The 21,682-nt window shown below is 41.9% G+C and overlaps 1 protein-coding gene across 16 annotated transcripts in view; it reads left to right on the top strand.

The window, feature by feature from the left end:
• Mgat5 (alpha-1,6-mannosylglycoprotein 6-beta-N-acetylglucosaminyltransferase) overlaps window positions 1–21,682 on the top strand; it is a 337,418-nt gene that overhangs the window by 19,977 nt on the left and 295,759 nt on the right. For 2 of the 16 annotated variants that reach the window (XM_087195793.1, XM_087195788.1), the window contains exon 1: window positions 10,646–21,332. The exons of 9 other annotated variants lie outside the window; for them this stretch is intronic. The gene's annotated coding sequence lies outside the window, so the exon portion shown is untranslated. Of the gene's footprint in view, window positions 1–2,755; window positions 3,639–10,645; window positions 21,333–21,682 lie in introns of those variants that run through there. 5 more of the 16 variants (XM_087195804.1, XM_087195761.1, XM_021236875.2 and 2 more) reach the window with 5 other exon arrangements.

Genomic DNA, 21,682 nt, shown 5'->3' with positions numbered 1-21,682 from the left:
TCCAGGTGGGGCATGTCATGAACACTCTCAGTGTTCCCGTGATAGGAAGAGCAGCTCATTCTGACAAAGTAGGTGTCATTTACCAGGAAGTGTTATGTGTTCTTCCCATTGATTTACATCTGTTAGCTCTCAGTCTCACCAACAAAAAAGTAGGTGGACACTACTGTTCTCTTTATACAGAGGAGGAAACTTAGATATAGAGAAGTGAAGTAATTTGCCCCAGATTTCACAACTAACAAATGGTAGAGCCAGGATTTCAGCTCAGGAAGTTTGTGTGGCTGTTACATGTTTTCTTTGTTCCCATTGCTGGACTGTTAGCTGTCTGAGGGCAGCAACTGTTAGCTGTCTTGATAACTATTTTATTCCTAGTATCTGGCTCAGTGTAAGCTCATAGATGGGTTCAATCCCCAGGACAACAACAACAACAACAACAACAACAGGAAAACTAAAAAATACATATTTTTAAGAAAAATCTCTTGGGACACTTTTGTTAAATGGATGGATGGATGGCTAAGTTGATGACTGGATGGGTAGATAGATGAATGAATGAATGGATAGATGGATAGGTGGGGGAGATAAATGGAGTCCTCAAAGAGCTTAGAGTCTAAAGAGGAAAACAGACCAATAAAGAGGTAATATCAATGAGTTTCAGGCAGGAAATGTGCTTAGTCCATTAGGGACATCAGAAAAGGCATCAACTGAATCTTTGAAGATGCACAGAATTTGGCAGAGTCTGGTATGTCAGCAGAGGGGGCCTTCTGAGTTAACTGTAGCACCCTTAGAGCACAGAGGGCAGGGCAAAAGTTCTTGAGTCTGGGGCAGGTTCAGGAAAGCCTTCCCTGGGGAGGCATTTGGGCTTGCTTCTGAGGACAGAAGAGAGCACCAGAAAGGGTTTAAGCAGGCATGTGGCTTGGGCTGATTTGGATTTTTGATGAGTATTCTGGCCTCTGTTTGAGAGAGGGAATAGGAACAAGACTGGAGCAGGAGGCATCTCCTTCAGTGGTCTTGGGGAGAGATCATGGGAACCTGAAGTTGGGGGTATGACCGAAAAGTACCAGGAGAACATGACTGTGATAGCAGGGCCATGGTTTTTATAGGACAGAGAATCCTGACTGCAGTGATACCAGTGTTGGAGTCGTTACAGTGTGCTTGGCACATACAAGCCCTTTAGATATTTATACTCGTTTGTTCTTTATAAAAATCCTATGAAGTAATTATTGTTTTGATCCTCATTTTACAGATGAGTAAAATGAGGCAGAGAGGCTAAGTCTCTAATTATCCAAGGTCATGTGAATTACATGGCCAGAGGCACTGAAGAGATAAGGCCTTCTAAGTTTTTATTGCTTTTGTCCATTGGAAATCTTGGAGGACCTTTTCTTCATATCCCCCAAATGATTCAGAGGCTGAGAAGTGACAGAAGATGTTAGTACTGTCTTGATAGAGGAAGAAGGGTCAAGCGAAGTGCGTTGCCTAGAGGATGAGAGACTGCTCACAGGATTAGAGCAAGATCATTTCAGAGGGAGATTTTAAAAATATAGGCAGGAGGGGGATTGGGGATCTTGGAACATGTGTGAGACAGGACCAGAAACACTAAGGAAAGAGACTGGAAGAACAAAAGCAGAGCTTTATTCAGAATTGTGTGTGTGTGTGTGTGTGTGTGTGTGTGTGTGTGTCTGACTCTAAGGATATGAAACACCCAGAATAGGAAAATCTACAGACAGGAGGCATAATAGTGCTTCCCAGAGTCTAGGGGTGAAGGGTAAGGAGGAATGGTTAATAAGGCCTCTTTTTATGGTGATAGAAATGTTTTGAAACTAAATAGGCATCGATGATTGCACAACATGGTGAATGAACTAGATAGAGATCTATCCATGGACTCATGCATGCTAGGTACATACTGTACCACTGAGCTCCATCCCCAGCTCTGAATTGTACGTTTTTAATTCCATGTTACATGAATTTCACCTCAATTAAAAAAAACTGGAGGCAGCAGAAGTGGGTAGGTCCCATTTCTGTCCAGCTCTGCCCCTAGTACATAAGCAGCTTTCCTTTTATGGTCTTCTCAGCTCCTGGGTTCTCTTTCACCAGGCCACTGACCTGCTCTCCCATGTGACATTACTCCCAAGCATCCATCCAATTGCCAAACCAGTAGCCTCAAAACTATTTTCATATATCTCATCAGCCAAAAAAGGCATGTTCCCCTGATATATGTATATTTATTTTAAAATAAAAACATTTTATTGCTTTTCTAGACTGGAAAATACAGAGATTTGATTCTGGTCTCTCTAGTGTGGTTGGTACATCATGAGTGCTCAGTAAATTTTGGAATAAATAAAGTGACAGTTGAGTGGATGGATGAGGTAGATCTGTAGAGGGGCAAAGCAATTGGGTGAAGATAAATGGAAATGGAGCTGGTTGAGGACAAGAAGAAGCCCAAGGTGTTTTGATGCTTAGGGCTTGGGGATTTAGCTCAGTGGTTCCGGTGCCTGCCTCGCAAGCGCAAGGTGCCAAGTTTGATCCCTGGTACCAAAAAAACCAAAAACCAAAACCAAAACAAAAAAACCCCCCAAAACAAAAACAAAAATCAAGGTATTTTGATGCCTAAGACCTGCACAAGACTAAGATAGGAAGAAACTGGTAGCACAGTTTATGCGGTTACTGTGCATTTGTGTACTTATTTTTTCCTCTGGTACTATGGAATAGCCTGAGTGTCGAGGAGAAAAAGTGGACTGTGAAATGGGGACTTCGTGGGGTGATCATAGTGGTAACATAGGATGGTGGGGTGGATAAGGAATTGGTAATAAATAGTTCTGGGAGCTAAAGGGATCTGGGAAGGAGAGGTTGTGGACTATGAGAGAATGGAAAGCGCCCCTGCCCCTACTTCTTGGACATTCATTGGTGATTTTCCCTACTTGCCCAGAGATTATGACCTAGGGAAGTTTTGTTTTCCTCCTTAAGTACCTGGGATGCAGTTTTCCTAAGTCTTGAAATTTGACCTGAAAGTAACAAGATCTGAGTGGTAAGGGGCAGGGGCAGGAGGCCAGGAAGACCTGCCCTTCAATTCTGACTCTGTTGGGACTAGCAGTGTGCTCCTAGGCAAGTTACTTAACCTCTCTGACTTCTGGTTTCATTTTAAGACCAGAAAGGTGATTTGTCTATGGGATAAGGTTGTGGGGAAATGTAGAGGAATTTATGATACTTGTGAAAGTCTGTTAAAGTTAATAGGACTTCTCATTCTTGACACACCGCCACCGTGAGAGTTAACAGATTGTGACAATTTGAGTAAGAAACCTCCAACTAATTTGGATCAGCATAGTTCTGGGTGTGCCTGAAGGGATTTACTAAAGACAGAAGACCCACCCTGGGTGTGAGTGGCACCAGCCAATAGACTTGTAGCCAGAATGGAATAAAAGGGAAATGGAGAAGGAAGGCTCGCTTGTGTTTCTTCAGAGGAGCTCCAGTCTTCACCGTGAATGTGATCTCCTGGCTTCCAGCACAGACTCATCAGTCTCCTGATATGCTCTCATAGGACGCTACAGTGAGCTCCAGGCCTTCAACCTTTGACTGGATTCTTCAGATCTCCAGCATGCAGATAGCCCTTTTGTGCTTTTCCATACCTGACTCTGCAGGTGGCCATTGTAAGTCTACCTTGTAATTCCTTTTATGTGTGTGTGTGTGTGTGTGTGTGTGTGTGTGTGTGTGTGTATATATATATATAATAAAAATAATATTAAATCTGTTTCTCTAGTGAACAGTGATAATATACCCACCTTATCCCATTTTCTCTGCTTTCCTCTTGTGCATTTCCACGCTGGTGGAAAAGATGGTTTGAGAACAAAGAGTGCTCTGCTGAGACTTCCTGTTAGACTATTTAAAGGTGACCCTGAAGTTGGTTAGCCTGTTCTTTTCCATGCGATGGCTCAGTCCTGGGTTGCTTTCTCCAGTCTTTACCCCACTTTAAGAAAGGTTTTAGATGTTTTGGATAGTTTTGGTGTATACAAGGAGAATTTTGACATGTTGTCTTGTTTGCTTAATGGTAAAACAACTCATTAGTAATGCACTTCTCCCACCCCCATTAAATACCTTTATGAGCAACTGATTTCATAGGGGTAGAAAAAAAACACTGCCATCCCACTTCTTCCTGCCTCATTTCATTTATCAAATTGAAAGAAATGAGTTGTGAGGACCTTCAGAATCAAAATATTTGAGTAGGATCACTTTAAAAGCCTCCTAGTGATTATGAATGAGCGCCTTCCTGTTGAAGGATGCTGTTATTGCCATCTGTAATGGACTTGAGCTGGCATTGGGAACTTCCTCGATTCCTTTACAATATTCCAAGGCCCACCACCTCTTGGATTATTGGGCACTAGTGCCAACAGCTGGGTTTTTCCCACCTCTGTGGACTGGCCACAGCCTTTTCTGACCACCATATGCCTGTGTAGATGCTATTCTCTCCTGTATTTCATTGAAACATTGTTACTTTATGAATGGAATAAATCTTTTTGTTGTTGCATATTTGAGACAGGGTCTGGTTTGCTATGTAGCCTAGGCTGACTTCGAACTTGCAGCAGTCCTCCTGCCTCAGTCACCCGAGTGCTGAAATTACAAGTATATGCCACCATGCCTGGCATGAATGGAATAAATTTAAAAAGTCATTCCAGAGTCATTAGGAAAGTTTGGCTATGAAGAAAAATAGGCCTTTGAGTTGTTTAGCTTAGCCTGTTGTTAGGATAAATGGGTATGATGCCTCTTCGTCACCCTGGGAAAATATATTATAATGTTATCTAGTAAAAAATAAATCTGGACAGGAAGGGAGGGAAGGGAAAGTGGGTGAAAAAAATTAAGATGTATCATATACACATACTAGCTTCCAATAAGGAATATAAACATGTATTATACACATGTACTAGTGAACTAAAATTTTTAAAAATGCCTTTTAACTTATAACTGGAATTTCAGTACAAATGTTAATGTAGTTTTAGAATCTCTCTATCTCTATTTCTTTTTTTCTTTTTTCCTGAGAGAATGATTTTGTATCCTTAAACTTTTTAATTTTGTTTGTTTATTTTACTTTTGGTGGTACTGGGGATTGAACTTCGGGTCTTCACACTAAGTTCTCAACATTTATTTATTTATTTATTTATTTATTTATTTTCTATTTTGAGACAAGATCTTGCTGCCCCAGGCTCAGTTTGAATTTGTGATCCTCCTGTCTCAGCCTCACAGAGTGCTGGGATTATAGGATTACAGGCATGTATCACCATGTCCAGCATAAAATTCTTAATAATTTGTTTCTTTAATAGTAAGATGGGGTAATAGATGTGTTAAGAGTAATTTAAGAGCTTAGTGCTGTACCCAGAGTACACATAGCCAATTCAATACACAGTAAATGCTATTTTAAGTTCAGATTATAGAAACAAAAACGTGTTCAGGTTCTTTGCAGTCAGCATAGTACTATATGAAAAGGAGCCTATTGATTAAACACTTAGAAAGTTTCAAACTGCCCCCCTTTTAAGTCCCAAGATATTGGCACTCATGTGATGGATGTCTTGAGTCAGATAAAACAGTTGGGTCTTTGTAGTGGAACAAACAGGGATCTTTTCACATGAAGTGGCAACTGAAAAATACTGCTGTAATTAAAATATATAGTGTAGTTAGTTTTCAGGAAATGTTCATTGTTCATGTCTTGAAAAAGCTTCATAGAGTGACAGCGTACTGGAAATTAGTACATGATAGAGCTGAAGCTATTGGTTTTTGTTGTTGTTGTTTCTTCGTTTTGTTTTTTTGTTCCAAATTTTTTTTTGGTTTTTTTTTTTTTTGTAACGGGGATTGAACTCAGGACCTTGTGCTTTAGAGGCATGGACGGTGTCACTGAGCTAAATCCTTAGCCCAGTTTCTTTGTTTTTGTTTTTCCCTCTCTTCTGCCTGAGGTCTTGCACCTGGCTGTAGAATCAATGCTGGGATGAGTAAATCCTGTAACTCCAGTTTTCCTCTCTCGCTCCTCCAGTCTCTCCTCCCATCCTCTTCCTCCTTCTATACCTGAAAGACTTTGAGGTGGGATGGGGAAAAAAATTCATCTTTATATACATTGAATTGTGAATGATGTTTGGCATTTTCTTAAGTTAAGAGTGTAGGCATAAACTAAAGTAGAGCAGCCATCTCTTGGAATCTGAGGGGAATTGGCTCTAGGATGCCCCATGGACACCAAATATCAAGGATGCTCAAGTCCCTTGTGTAAAAGTGTAGCATCCTTGTGGGAACATCATACATTGTGCTTACACAAACCGCGTTGGCATAGGTCAGTCACTTCATGTGGTATTTTGTTTTAGTCAGATACTGTAGACATGAGATGCATGAAGCTGCTGGTGGCATAACAAAGCATCCCATTTTACAGTAATTGTTTTTAATAAGGAATACACTAAAATAATGCTAAAAGGTATTGCATAGTAAATACATAAACCAGTAAAATAATCATTTATTATCATGATCAAGTATTATATACTGTATATAATTGTAATGCTATATGTGACTGGTAGGGCAGTGGGTTTGTTTACTCCAGCATCAGTACAACACATGAATGATGCCTTCTGCTACCACTTGGCAGTGGTTATGACACCATCAGACGATAGGAATTTTCCAGCTTCATTGTAGTCTTGGGGAACCCTAATCCTACATGTGGTCCCTCCTCAATGGAAATGTCCTCTGTGACATGTGCTGTAAATGCAAATCTCTGGGGTGGTCCTAGGTGCTTGCAGGTGATCCCAGTGTACAGCTGACATTGAAGAACCATGGTTTAAATGTTTAGGCAAATTAGCCTATTTTCCTCCTAATCTCATTCTTCATATAACAGATCAAGTTTTATGCCCAGCCAGGTGGTACACATCTGTAATCCCAGCTACTTGGGCAGCAGAGGCAGGAGGATTGCTGAGTGAGGGCCTGGGTAACAGCATGAGACTTCATCTCTAAATAAATAAATGAAGTTTCATGTTTGCAATAGAAAACTCAAACAGCTCTGTCACCTTTTTAGAGATAACTATCGTTGACAAGTTTTGTGTACACACAGTCATTATAGTTGTGCTATATATGTTACACCACTCAGGGACACCATCATTTTTTAATTTATAAGGGGCTTTCATGACCAGTTTATGGGTTAAACTGCTATTTAAGATTAAAGTGTGTTTGATTTGCCTCAAGCTGGGGAGCCTGCTCCTCCTAGGCTCAGTCCAGGAGTAACCTGCAGACCACAGTTTTCCTTTTTCAAAGAATGGTGCCTCAAGGATGGGGAAGAACAGCTTTAGGGTCAGACTGATCTGTGACAAGGTTGTCAATTGATTATTTTTTTTCCCCATTAAGTTTATTGGTACATTTTAGGTATAAAATACAGCTACATACATCATTGGGATCTTGTACCATTACATAGTATCTTGGTTCTTATTTTTCCCTTCCCCTGCCCTCCCTTCACCCCCTGCACCCTTCCCTATTTGCAAAGACTTTGTTTCCATTTTTTTCCTTTTCTCATATTCTTTCTTTTTCCCTTTTTCCCTTTCCCCTACCGCTCCCATTTCCCCTGCTCCTTTAGACCTTTACTTCCTATTACACAATATCAATTGTACATTTTAAAAATTACAATATCAAGATCTAGGAGACATTACCACAGATTTTACAGAATTTAAAAGGCTAATAGAAAGCATATTAAAAAATCTGTTTTGAAATAAATTTGACAACTTCTAAGAAGTACCTTGGAAGCCAAATTAATGAAACTCACTCTGGAGGAAATATAAAATTTGAGTAGCACCTATTAAAGAAAGTGTATTCCTAGCTTGAAAACCTACCTGTATGACAACAACAGGCTTGTATACATTTTAACTGATAAATTATATCAAACATTTAAAACAGAAAAAAAAAAGGAACACTTCTTGCCTCGTTTTAGGAAATCAACATTGTGCTAATCCTAAAACTGGATAAAGAAAATAGAAGAAAAAAGTATGAACATAGATAAAAATTTGTTTAACAGAATGAAATATCAGAAGTCAGATCTGGCAGTATGTAGAAAGTGGTTTTATTATAGGGATGGCAGTGTTGGTTCAGCATTGGAAGATCCACCACCACAAGTCATCATTTTAACAGAGGAAAGGAAAAAGCCATATGATCCTGTCACTAGTTGGAGAAAAAGTATCGGACTAAATTCTACAGCTGTTCATGGTAAAAGCTATCAGGAGACTAGAAGTGGAACCGAACCTTCTCAATAGATCAGAGACATGTACTCCATACTTCCAGCAAAAAAGCCTTCTATGAATGGAGAAGATACAATGCTTTCTCCCTAAGGTGGGGAACAAGGACAGGTATGCCTACTCTTCATCTGTCCACTAAACTTTGAAACCTAGACCCAAACCAAAATAGTCTGGCAATAAAATGACACAATTAGGATAGGATTGGCAAGGTAGAAGTAAAATCTTTATATGTAGATGAAATGATCATCTACAGAGAAAATACTAAGAAATCTCTAGGAGCCCCTAGAACTTGTATTTGAATTTAGCAGGATTAGAAAACACAAGGTATATGTAAAAATTCAGGTCTATGTATACTTGCTATAAATGAAGAATTAGATATTGAAATTTAAAAGTTATGTAGGAGTACAAAGGACCTAGAAAAGTTAAAAAAAAAAAAGCACTGCTGGAATACATTTACTACCTAATTTGAAGACTTACTCTAAAGCTACAGTAATCAAGGGAGTGTTGGTGTAAGGAAAGACATGTAGGTAATTGGAATAAAACAGAGAATCTAGAAATAGAACCACACATATATGGTCCACTGAGTTTTGAAAGATTATTTAACATTAACATTTTATAGAATATAAACTCAATTCAAGAGCCAAGGAAAAGAGTGTTTTCAGCAAATGGCACTAGAACACCTGGTATCCATATAGAAAAAATTAACCTCAACGCTTTATTTCCATACATAAAAATAACTTGAAAGGATCTATGAACCTAAATATGAAAGACTGAAACTATAAAACTTTAAGAAGAAATTATAAGGGAAAATATTTATGAATTTAGGGAAGGCAAGAACTTCCTAGGCTACAAAAGACATGATGTATAAAAGAAAAAAATTGATAAATGAGATTCCATCAAAATTTAGAACTTTAAATGACATCGTTAAAATGAAAAGTAGTCCTTAAACAGACCATATTTACAATGCATATAAGCTATGACCAGAATATATAAAGAACACTTACAGCTCATTAATAGATAACCCAATTAAAAAGTAGACATAAGATGATGATAAATAGCCAGTACAGCACAAGGAAAGGTGTGCAACTCTAGAATCAGAAAAATACTAATCAGTACAATAATAAGATTGAATTATACACTCATTAGGGAGATGAAGTTAAAAGTTTTAAAAGCCTTGTCATGACTTTTTCTTTTTGTTGGATTCTCCCCCTTTGCATTTAATTTGTCACGCCCAATGGATTCATTCTGCTGGGCTTCCTGGGGTTGTGATCCTCATTGTCTTTTCCTAGGATATTGTCTAAAATTTTTTGGAGTGTTGGTTTGGTATTCATGAAGTTCCTAAGGTTCTCTTTATCATGAAAGTATCTTATTTCTCCATCAGTTTTGAAAGAGAGTTTTGCAGGGTACATCAGTCTGGGTTGGAGGCTGTTTTCCTTTAGGGCTTGAAATGCATCACTTGGAGTTCTTCTTGCCTTGAGGGTTTGCATTGAGAAGTCCGCTGTGATTCTGATGGACTTTCCTTTGTATGTGATTTGTTTGTTCTCTCCAACTGCTTGTAGAATTTTGTTCTTCTGTTGGGTTTCTGGAATCCTAACTGTTATATGCCTATGTGTAGATTTTTTTTTTTGATCATGGCTAGTTGGAGTCCTATATGCCTCCCTTATCTGTGTGTCAAGTTCTTTTCCCCTGCTTGGGAAATTTTCTGCCCTCACTTCTGTGAACAGATTTTTATGTCATCTGAACTCTCTCCTGTTTCTTCATTGACTCCAGTCAGTCTTATGTTATTCTTTGCATCATCTAGCAGCTGCTGGGTTGCTTTCTCGTGGTCCCTTACAATGTTTTTTTGGTACTGGGGATCGAACTCGGGTCCTTGTGCTTGCGCAGTAGGCGGCAAAACCACTGAGCTAAATCCCCGGCCCCTCCCTTACAATTTTAAAGCAGTTTTTCTTTTCCTAGTCAGTAATTGCAGTCTTATCTTCTATATCTAAAATTCTGTCCTCACATTGGTTCATTCTTCTGTGTAGACTTTCAATGGAGTTTTTAATCTCCCGGAAATCTGTTTGCATGTGTTTTGTGGATTCTATTTGTTTCCTGTGTTGGGATTCCATCGTGTTCCTCAGATGCTGTATTTTTTTATCTGTGTCCTTTCTAGATTTATTAATCATGTCTTGCACTATGGGCCCAATCTCTGCTGTTATCTGAGAAATTATTTCTGATTTCATTTTTTCCAGATCCTCTTTTGTTGCCAGTTCAGGGAGTCCATGTGGTTGAGTATCAGATTGTTCCATCTCATTTCCCTTTGGAATTACTGTAGGTGATCTGGAAGTCTGTTTTTGAGGCTTGTTTACGTAAGAGCCTTCTCATTTCCATGGGGGGGGGGGCGCTTGCTGCTGGCGCCTGCATGGCTCACCACCTCTGCCCTAGGAGTGGTGGAATGAGGGCAGGGGAGCCTCTTCCTGGGCGCTGGGATTGGCTCACCTCCTCTCTGGACAATTGATTATTCACCTAAACTTCTAGGGGTCTTGCTGTGGATTGCTATGGCCTCAAACTCACAGCTGTCCTCCTGCCTCAGGCTCCCAAGTGCTGGGATTACAGGTGTGCACCAGCGCTCCTGGCTTTTGTGTAAACGCTTTTAACTCTGTTCCTCTGACAGGTAGAGATAAAGAATGCGTCCTTAAGGGCAGTTATGCAGTTTATCTAATGTCCGTGACACAGTGTCTGTCACTATTTACTAGAGAAACAGATAAAACACAAGATAAAACAACAGATACAACACATATAAACATTTGTATATATACAAATATATATGAATTTGCAAGATTGGGTTACAGTGGCTACCCACAGAGTCAGATGAAGAGTGCAGAGGGTCTGTCTACACACTGGAGATGGAAGATTTAGTTGAAGATTTGGAGCTCCCTGCAGTGTCCCATTAGAGTCCATATCAGGTGGCTGATGGTCTGAAGAGTCTATGCCTGAAGGCTGAATGATCCACGTGGGAAGCCAAAGAGTCTGCACTAGAAGGCAAGAGATGATGTTCAAGGTGAAGACCGGAGCTCCTCCAAAGGAACAGAAGCAGATCCCTCCTTCCTCATTTCCCCTTTATACCATCCAGACGGTCAGCCGCCCTAGGGTGTGTCCTTCACAAGGGTGGAGCCGCCCTAGGGTGGATCTCCTATTCTCTAGGGTGTGGAGCTGCTGAACCCATTTAGCTAAGCTTGTTTTAACCAAACTTCTCAAGTTGACACAATCAAGCAACCATCACAGACATGTAGCTATTATAATTATCTTTGAAGATGATATTCCCAAAGGAACTTGAAATGGCCCATAGGTTCCTCAGAGTTTCTGTGTTCCTGTGAGTGAGCAGGTGGCAGGAAGTGAGGAAAGTTAAAAAAAAATGTGCACATACTGCTGACAAGAGTTTAAAGGCCCTAATGCATCAGGAATACTAATTTCATCTGGTTGGATTTGGAATTAAATTCAAGACCATGGATAGTAGCCTATTAGCCTAGTCATACTCATACTGTGTGTTACGATTTATATGTAGATGTCCCTTAAAAGCTTCATGTGCTCTTAGGTGGGGCTTTTGGAAGAAGACTGTACCTTGGGGTGCTGTTAGGAGGTAGGGTCTGGTCCATAGAGGTGGGTCACTGGGGGTGTGGCCTAGAAGGGTATTTCTCCCTGCCTGATCCCTCTCTTCCTTCTCTAGTTCATGATATGAGCAACTTTCCTCCACCCATGCCCTTCCCCTGTGCCGTAATCATGCAAGACTGCAACTTCTGAAACATGAGCCAAAGTAAACCTCTTGTTTTTTAAGTCATGCACATCCAGTATTTTGTCCCAGGAACAAGCAAAGTGACTAAAATACCAGGTTAGGGAACTCTTAAAGATAACCCCACCTTCTTATAGACCCACATTTGTGCATTTAAACCTCACAAAAGCAACTACAATTGAAATGAGAATCAGTATCAGTTACTGGAAGAAAATAGAATTCACCCTAGATGGTTGGAATGAAGACTAGTAAAAGAAATAGTTACAGGGATGCTATGCTGGCTGGAATCAGGGATCCACAAAGGCACCCTAACAACAGTGGGAAACCCATATTCCAGGCCAAGCAGTAAGCGGGGGAAGGAGAGTCCCTGGAATCCAGTGAGATCCAGAACTAGGGAAGAAGGGCTGCCTAGTGGTAGTCAAGGAAGCAGGATGGCTCTTAAGAGGAAAGAGAGCTGGCAAGAGATACTGTGACCTCTCCTTCCTCTAATCCCCCACCGGGTTTCTGATCAGCTGAACCAACTGGAAGCCCAAGAGATGTAAACTCTTACATCAGAATAACCAGGTAGTCTACCTGGAGACTGTCAGATATCAGGACTGTAAGAAGTGTCAGGCTGCCACAGGGCAGGCAGGATGCCAAAACACTGGTGAAGCAGAGGTTAATTTGGGAACTGCTCTTTTTTCCTCTCTTGACACTCATGCCTGTAGATTTCCAGAGTCATCTTTGGCAGATCTATAGTAGGCCACAGTGGTGTTGGATTAGCTTCATTGCTTTGCCCTACAGGTTGGGCTTCCCAAACAAAGCTCAAGAGACCACTGCCCAACTTCTGTCATTTGAGTCTTCCTGTAAGATTTAAAGTGAAAGATGCATCACCCAGGATTAGCAACACCATAGAGAATTTTTACTGTTTACATGTAAGAACTGATCCCTTTTCAACACAAATACAATGCAGTATAATCATGCTTATCACAGTATAAATAGTTATAAAACTATGAAGACATGGGGACTTCAGGTGATGGGGTCTGGTGATGGGCTACACTAGTGGTGCCAAACCTATGGCATCATGCTGCAGCTGGCTGTCTGTTATCATTGAAAGCTCTAAAAGGTTGACCATCACTGGGCAATACCTTCCAGGTCCTATGACAAATGTCTTCTGCCTTCAACCCCATAGGTTTTTAAGTTTTAATTTTTATTAGTGCATGTTTGCAGTACATAATGATTACATTCATCATGGGGGGTTGATATATGTACATAGCACACATTAATTCTTTTTTCATATCCTTCCCCTCCCCAACCCTACCTTTTTTGGTCCCCTTCCTTTTTGCAAAAGATCTATCTCTGTTTTCTATTATCTATTATTTATTTTGCTCTTTATTTATATTATGGGTTTCTCATATGAGAGAAGCTGCAATATTTAAGGCTGTGTGTCTGGTTGATTTCACTTAACCTTATGGTCTCGAGGTGTATCCATTTTTCTACAAATAACTCAAATGTATTCTCTATAGCAGAGTAGTACTCCATTGTATATAAATACTACATTTTCTTTATTCATTCGTCTATATAAGCTACTTCCGAGATTTAGCTATTAATATAGCTAAAAACATGATGCTGTAAACATGGGTATGTATGTATCACTGTAATATGTTTTGAACTTTCTTGAGAAGATACTTAGATGTGTTATGGCTTGTATCTAGATGTTCCCTCAAAGCCTCATGTGCTCGTAGGTGAGGCTTTTGGAAGGTGGTTGGATCATGAGTGTGTGATAAGTAAATTAGTCCACTGATTGGTTCAGCGTAGTTCTGGATGTGTGTAGGAACCAGCCTACAAGCTGAGCTGGAACCTGACCAAGGGGTGACAAAGATAAAAAATAGACACAGAAATAAGTTAAAATCTGGGGGGCCAAGGGGTTCATGTCTCCCTTTGACATAGAACCCCAAATGATTGGTGCACCTTGGCTTTTTTCACTCAGACACAGGCACAAGCAAATAGAGTTCCACAGGATTCATCTGTCTCCCTCCTTCCACGGTGCTTCTCCAGGTAAACAACATAACCTCAGGTGTTTTTACTTCTTCCTGCAGCATGTCAGCATGCTTGAATGCCCTCTTTCTTCTCGGTGCTCGCCAAGAAAGCCAATTAGGCCTCACTCTTCCCAGCTGGTCTCCTATAGGTGTGGCTAATGGGAAGACCCATCCTGGGTATGGGTGACACCACCCAATAGGTTTGTGACCTGGATAGGATAAAAGTCTGAAAGGCCCATTGTTTGCTGCATTGTGCCTGTCCTGCCATGGACTGTTTCTTCTCTACCATACCCCTCTGTCATGCTGCCCTGCCCTGGGGCCAGCTAACTATGGACTGAAACCTCTATGAACAGTGAGCTAACATAAACCTTTCCTTGTTTAACTTGTGGGTATAGGGTATTTTGTCCCAGCAGTGAGAAAAGTAACTAAGACAGAGGGGGAATAGCTGGGTCAAATGGAATTTCTATCTTTAGTTTTTTGAAGAATCTCCATACTGATTTCTGTAGTGCCAGCCACATGGTTGTGTGTACCTCTGAGAGATTCTGTGACTCCAGCAGGAGAGAGTGTCAGATGTCTGAGTCTGAGGTTGTTTGAGGTAGGATCTTGCCAAATCCACATTTTGTCTCTTCATGCTCTGGATAGAGGTTGAATATCTATCGTCTAAGAATCCAGAATGATCAAAAATCATAAACTTTGAGTGCTAACATGATGCTACCAGTGGAAAACTCCACATTTGACCTCATGTGACAGGTCTCAGTCAGAATGCAGGGACACGAAAAGTATTGTGCAGAATTATCTTCAGCCTGTGTGTGTAAGGTGTATGTGAAACCTCAGTGAATTTTGTGTTTAGATATGGTCCCAGCCCCAAGATTTCTCATTATGTACAGCATGTGCAACAATTCCAAAATTAAAAAAAATCAAAAATCCAAAACATTCTAATCCCAAGCATTTTGGCTAAGGATATGCCACCTATACACTTTGATTCCATTTACCTGTCGGCCTTCTTAGACTGTGATTTAGAAAGATTCAAGGTAGGGTTTTACTTCTATTTTGGATAATTAAAAAGCCAGTAAGGTGAGCGAGGCTTGGGAGGGCTTGTTGTTGAGTACAGAGCTCTTTCTCACTATCAAGGTGACAATTTGTCTGTCACCAAATGTTGACCTTTTCAACAAACTGATCGTTTGTAGAGACTTCATCAAAGGAAAAGAAAAGGAGTAAACAAAATTAATGTGTTTTTAATTTTTTAAAACAATGAACTCTCCGTTGAAAATCTGGGGTGCCAAATTGAATTGATAAATGCGGTAAGCTAGTTAATCTCCAAGATACAAGATTTGTGTCTCGAAGAGACTATCTTCTTAATTTTAAATGTATGAATCATTCTCTCGCTTCACCTGTGTATCAGCAGTGCATTAATAAAATAGAGCAGGACTTTGCCAACCTCGGTTGCATAAAAAGGACCAAAAGAGCTTATTAAAAAGGAAGATCTCTGGGCATCCCCCGCCTTGGGCATCGAGTCCTCAATTTTTTACCAGTACTCAAAGTGGTTTGAGAAACACAGCTTAGGAAATACTGCAACTGGAATTACTGATCCCCTTAAGCCTTTTGAAAAGTGCTTTTTCTTTCTTTCTTTCTTTTTTTTTTTTTTTAACCTGTTTAATCTGAATTGTAAAATTCCTTCTAGACATTCTTGCTGACTGTTTTGACCCCCATTCTTCACGCAGGCTGTCCTGGCAGGACAGATGTACAAGAAAAGGTTTCCCTGGAGAGGATTCCTGGTGTTACATGGTGGGAGATGCTGACTTGTTTAAAAACAATGAAATAAAACTCTCCATCTAAATTGGCAGTCTCCCTGAAGAGGTTGGAGAAGTAATCCAGTGGTGTCTGTTTCCAGCCTGTGTTGTTATTAATCCTGTTATGAATGATAATGCTTTCCATTTACTGGCTTGCTGTCTCCCAGGAGTTTTCTGTATTGCCTGCTAGACCCTGCTGGGTGATTAAGCCACTCAGCGCCTTACAGGCCAAGAGCAGATGACTGTATTTCTCCAGCCTTCAAGTCTTTGCTGAATGATACGTTAACTGTTGCTTATAGTTCCTGGGGGGTGAGAATGCTCTGTGCTATGGGGTTTGAGGCCCCCGAGAGATGGGTCCCTTTCACCTTGTACCATTCTCTCTCATTCCTTCCCACTCACCTCTCACCTGGACCCTTTACTCTCCCTCACAGTGTTAGAGGTTTCCCGACCCCTTCCAGGGGGGGAAGGGACAGGCCTGTCACTGCCCTTTTTAAGGCTTTTGTATCCTATTGGGGAAAAAAGACCCAGAGCTTTAACAAGAGATATTTATTTTAGTACTTATGTAAACAAGGGAAAGACAGAACATTTATTCACGTTTTCACAATTTCAGTGTACAGCAGAGACTTTGTGGTCAATTAAGGCAGTGAATGCAAGAAAGGGGAACATGGGAGAGATGAGTGGTGGGAAAATGGACAGTCAGGAGAGAGTTTCAGAGGGTACTTTGCCCGCTTCCATAACCTTTTATGATGAACCCTTTCAGATCTCCAAAATCCAGGTGGCCTTAGTCACAACTGTAGTATAAGTGGGACTGTGACTTCCATATAGAAGAAAGTTGGACTCCTGCCTACCTTCTACCTCCATGTTCTCTGGAGCCCGCTGGCTTCACACCTGGCCTGTCCATGCTATGACTAACCATGCATGGGTCATCTTGGGGAGGGGGACAACCCAGCCATGGGTATTGCTGTTAGCTGATTAGGTCCAGTGGCTCCATTGATAGGTTGATGTGTCCACACCTCTAGCACACATCTGCTAGCAGCATTGATTCTTCTCTGCAGGATGAGTGGGGTGGAGCTCCATCCCCTCTCAACGTGCACACACACACTTTTTATTTAAAATCAGGTGATACACACCATACTTATACTCCAAATCTAACCCAAGGAAATAGTTTAATACCTGGACTCTCCCAACACCACTTTACCAAAGGTAAGACTTTCCTAGGAATTCAGGCCATTCTGACAAATGTGCTATCTTCCTCCCCATAAAGAGCTGTGAGGCAGTCAAGGTAATTAAAGAGAAAGTGCTTGTTAAAATACAGGCTAGAAGTATCTTGTTCCATGTAAGTTTCACTTTGGTCAGTGCTTTGAGAGCTGCCTGTGACCTTTTCTGGTCGAAAGGGCATCTGTTCTACATAAAGAGCAGACTTTCCTCCAGATGCTCTGCAGCGGTATAGCACTGCTTAAAGCACAGAGGCCAAGTTGTCGATGTTTCTGTCACAGTTACAGTGCTGTTTTGGGTTGGCCCTACAGGATAAGAGCTCTTTTGAGTCCTTATTCCTGTTCTCCAGAAAGATGGAGGGAGTGGTTAAGGTCTCCTTTTTGTCCATGGTCAGGGGCCTTAGAATGCGTTAAGCAGCCCGTGGCACAGTCTACTCTTCTCTGCTACCCAGGCACTTCTGTTGCTTGCCTATCACCACCTTGGCCTGGGCACTGCCATCTTTTGCCTAGAAGACGCAGTGGTCTCTGTTGCTACTCCCTCTTCCTTTCTGCACCCTCAGTGGCTTGGAAATGCAAACCAGACCACTGCCCCTGTCTGCTTCTTCACTCTCCTGCAGAGCGCTGAGGCCTAGAGCTTGGATTTTGAAGTTGATGTGACTCTGTTCCAGTCCTCTACTACCTTGTTGACCTGATCAACTTAATTGGCTTCTGTCTTCATCTATAAAATGGGGGGATGATAATAATGGAACCTACTTCCTGGTTGTTGTAGTTTTTTTTGGGGGGGGGATACTGAGGACAGAGCCTGGCATGTAGGAAGTACTGAAAAAATACTACTTTTGTTCTTTTTGTAGCATGATGAGTCAAAACTATGACCTCACACATGCTAAGCAAGTACTCTACCACTGAGCTACTTGCCTGGGCCTTACTTATTATTGTCAGTATTGTGTCTAAAATTTGGAAGTATCCTTATTAAGCTTAGTTTCTAACATAGACCTAATCACATCTGCGTGGCCTTTGCGTGTGACAAGGCCAGGTGCTGTCTCCAGCTTATTCTTTGCAACTTCTGCCTCCTTCTCTTTTTTAGCTACCCTGTCTCTTCTGCTGATGTGGCCCCTCCTCTTCCTCCTCCTTCCTCCTCTTTTTCCTCTTCCTCTTCTTTTTTGTAGTACTGGAGATTGAACCCAGGGCCTTTGCACTAAGCTAGATCCCTAGCCCTCCCTGCATTTTTTTTTTTTTTGAGATAAGATCTTGCCAAGTTGCCCAGGCAGGACACGATCTTGTAATCCTCCTGCCTCAGCCTCCCAGAATGCTGGGACTACACATGTGCACCACCATACCTGATGCAACCTGGCTTCTTAACAACATTGCCTCCAAACCACCAAGCTCATTCTTGCTATGTGGCGTTTGCACAAGCTTTGCCTGGACTGAGAGTCTTTACTTCCCTCTTTCCCTGGCTAACTTCTGCTTCTCTTTCATATTTTAGATTAACTGACCTTTCCATAGCGAGGCTCCTTGGCCCCTGAGGTGAAAGTTGATTCTCAACATTCTCCACTGTATTCTCCTCAACATTCTTTGAGTGTTTGCCACAGTCTGTAGTTGTATATTTATTTGTAGGTTTTTTGGGTTGGAATCTTTAGTCTCTCCTGCACTGCCAGCTCCATGAAGCCCATGAATAGCATGAGCCAGGGCTGCACTACCCTCTGTGTGATGAATGGATTCCACCCCCTTCTGGCTGAGCACATAGACGCATGAACTATAGTGTTTATTTGCAGAGGGACCGTTCTGAATACATTTCTATGTCACAGGTCAGCCATGAGTAAGAGGTTCTCACACTATGCCAGGCATCAGAAACACCTGAAATGCTTGTCAAAACACGACTTGCTGAGCCTATGCCTAGAGTTCATGATGTATTGTACACCTGGGGAGCAGCCCAAGAAATTGCATTTCTAATGAGTCCCCGAAGATACCATGCTTCTGGTCTGGAGAACGCACAGTGAAAACCAATTATTAAGAAGAAAGAACAAAAGAATTATTCTAACAATACAAAGTGTCTTGCCCTGTGTCCTGCTAGCTTTTGGAATGCCAACCAGGAAATAGAGTAAAAGGTGGAGAAAAACCACACATGTGGTTTTTTGTAGGCCACCATGTGAGCTTGTGAACTTGTCTTTTCCTTCTTCCCACTCAGCCTGTGGCATTCTGTGTGAGCTCCCCAGAGTGGGGAGAGCTTTCCCCCACTTCTTATGTTGTTCAAATGGTAAAATTGGGGTCTAGAAAGGATTGAGGTACAGAATCCCCTGGAAGGAGAATGTTTTTAAGGTGCTCCTTATAACCATGCTGTAAAATCCAAAGCAAGGATCCTGGTGGCCATTGATGGCAATGTGTTCCTCTAAAAATTCTTGTTAAGGACTCTTTCTTCCCGCATGAGAGCTCTTAGGCTTGCCAGTGGCCCTAAGATAGGTTGTCTCCAGGCATGTGATCCTCTCCCTCCCAACCAGCCTCTATGACATCCTTCCTGGTTGTCAAGAGCTCTTCATGGACTTCATGGGGTTCCTTATTCCATGTGTCACAGAGGAAGCTGATGATGTCACTGCATTGTGGCATTGATCTAGGCTGTGATACATGTCTAGCTTTGATGCTGGAAGTGTGCCTCCAGGTAAATAGCTTTGTGTCAGGTTTTCTTGTTCCTTAAAATGGGGATGGCAACATCTAGAGAAGCTTACTGTGCAGAGGTAAAATAGAGCCTCCAGGTATGGTGGAACTGAGTTCAAATCCAAGCTTTGCTAGTCTGTGCTATTTCACAATGAGCAAGTGACTGAGTCATATGGTATTAGGCCTCAGCAACTTCCTTCTTGTAGGAATTAGAATGGTGCCTACCTCAAAGGGGTTTAGGGGAGATAAAATACTGGTGAAGACTTGAATCTAAATAAAGTCTGTATCATGCCAGTGTTAATTTCTTGGTTTCAATGGAGGTGTTGTGCTTTTATGTAAGACTAAGTTAGGGAAAGCCCGTATTCCCATCATAGTGTCCTGTAAAAGTCTCTAGGATTCCTTTCTTCCTCCTGCTCCCTTCCCCTCATCTTTTTCAATGAGTCTCTGGAGGTGGGAATGTTAACTCATTGGAAGGATGACAAGGTTGCTTAAACAGAAAGGTGGCTGATGCTTTATGCCAGCTCACAGAGTTAGACAATTGTGTTCTTTCTAGCTACACGTGAACAGCAAAGATTTGAAGAGGGCTTTGCAGTTTTACAGTGCACTTTCACATGACCTAATTTAACCATCTGCATAATAAACGTTTGTGGGGGAGGATAAGGACTCAGTGTTGAGAATAACTCTGCTCCTTTCCTCACTCTTGATGCCCTGGGCTCTGTCTTGTTTGTTGTTATTGTGACATATCTCTTTGAAAGTTCTTTCAGAGATTCTCTAATATCTTTCTCCTAACTCTGAAAATGATGGCTGTGGAGAAGAGTGGTTCTTAAATTGCATCCGAGTTATCTGGAGAGGGAAAATACAGATTGCTGAGCCACCACGCTGCTATATTTCCTAAAAGGGGAGGGGGTGGATTTACAAACTAATCAAGAAACACCTCTGCCCAATTAGTGTGGTGGTGCAGCCCGGGGTGAAAGGAAGCCTCATCTTCCTGACATGTACATTGTAGCCTGGCTTTCGAGAGGCACTCGTGTGGGATCGTGGTGAGGAGACCACATGCAGCTGTCATGGAGGTTGAGGGGCCGGAAGAATGAGGCCCAGCATTGTGTGAACACAGCTGGTCTAAATAGGCTCCCCCAGCACCTGAAGATGGTTTGTGGAGCTTAAGAGAGCATTTCCACTCCCAGGGTGGTCAGCAGAAGGACAAATGGCAGAGTGGCCAGGTCAGAGAGCGCTGCAGTTGGACAGGTGAGTTTACATCCTGGTTTCACTTCTTGGCTGTGACTGTGTGAGTTACTTTAACACTGTGCTTCACCTCTCAGCTGTGATGACTGGGTGCAGGTTACTTGAGCTCTGTGCTTCAGTTCTTAATCTGCAAATGAGATTAATCCCCTAACTACTGAAAAGGGTTGTGGTAAAAGTTGCTCCTACAGTAGGAGCTCATTGGTTCATGGGTAGCCAGTAATGCCAGCTGCTGCTCTGCTGGGATCATTAGTGTCACCTGACACTTCTCGTGGCCTTCAGGGTAGGCGTTGCCAGGAGCCTCCGGTGGACTTAGTAAAGAATACCTGCCAGTCCTGAGGCAGGAGTGAGGAGAGCTGGAGTTGTGGAAGTTGGTGAGGAAGTGTGGTGGCGGGGAGCTGTGTGGATTTGGGGGACCATTGGTAAGCCTGTAGCTTTTTATAAGTTTGCAGGCTCTTGTGAAGGACAGACTTCTCCACACCACGGGCTCCAACAAGCCTCCCTTTCCCTCCTTCAGGAGGGAATGACTGTCTTTACCTCAGCTGACTGGGAAGGGCTGGGGTAAAGTCCTGTCTGCCCAGCTAGTGCTTGCCCTGTACCTCGCCTGGGCTGCTGGGCTTGGGAGTGTTGAGAAGGAAGTGAAGTCATTTTTCAGCTTTGTGGAGTTAAACCATGGCTTAGAAGATACATTTTTCTGGTGGGAACTTTGTTACCTGGTAACTTATTTAACTTCTGAATGCTGGCCACTTGCCTTCCAGCCCCCATCTGCAGT

This window comes from Heterocephalus glaber, unplaced genomic scaffold (genome assembly GCF_053883595.1).
Source record: "Heterocephalus glaber isolate CG9 unplaced genomic scaffold, H.glaber_assembly_v1.0 deba00000347, whole genome shotgun sequence".
Taxonomy (NCBI): Eukaryota; Metazoa; Chordata; class Mammalia; order Rodentia; family Bathyergidae; genus Heterocephalus; species Heterocephalus glaber.
Note: the sequence above shows the minus strand (reverse complement) of the source record. Positions and strands in the feature narration are given on the sequence as shown.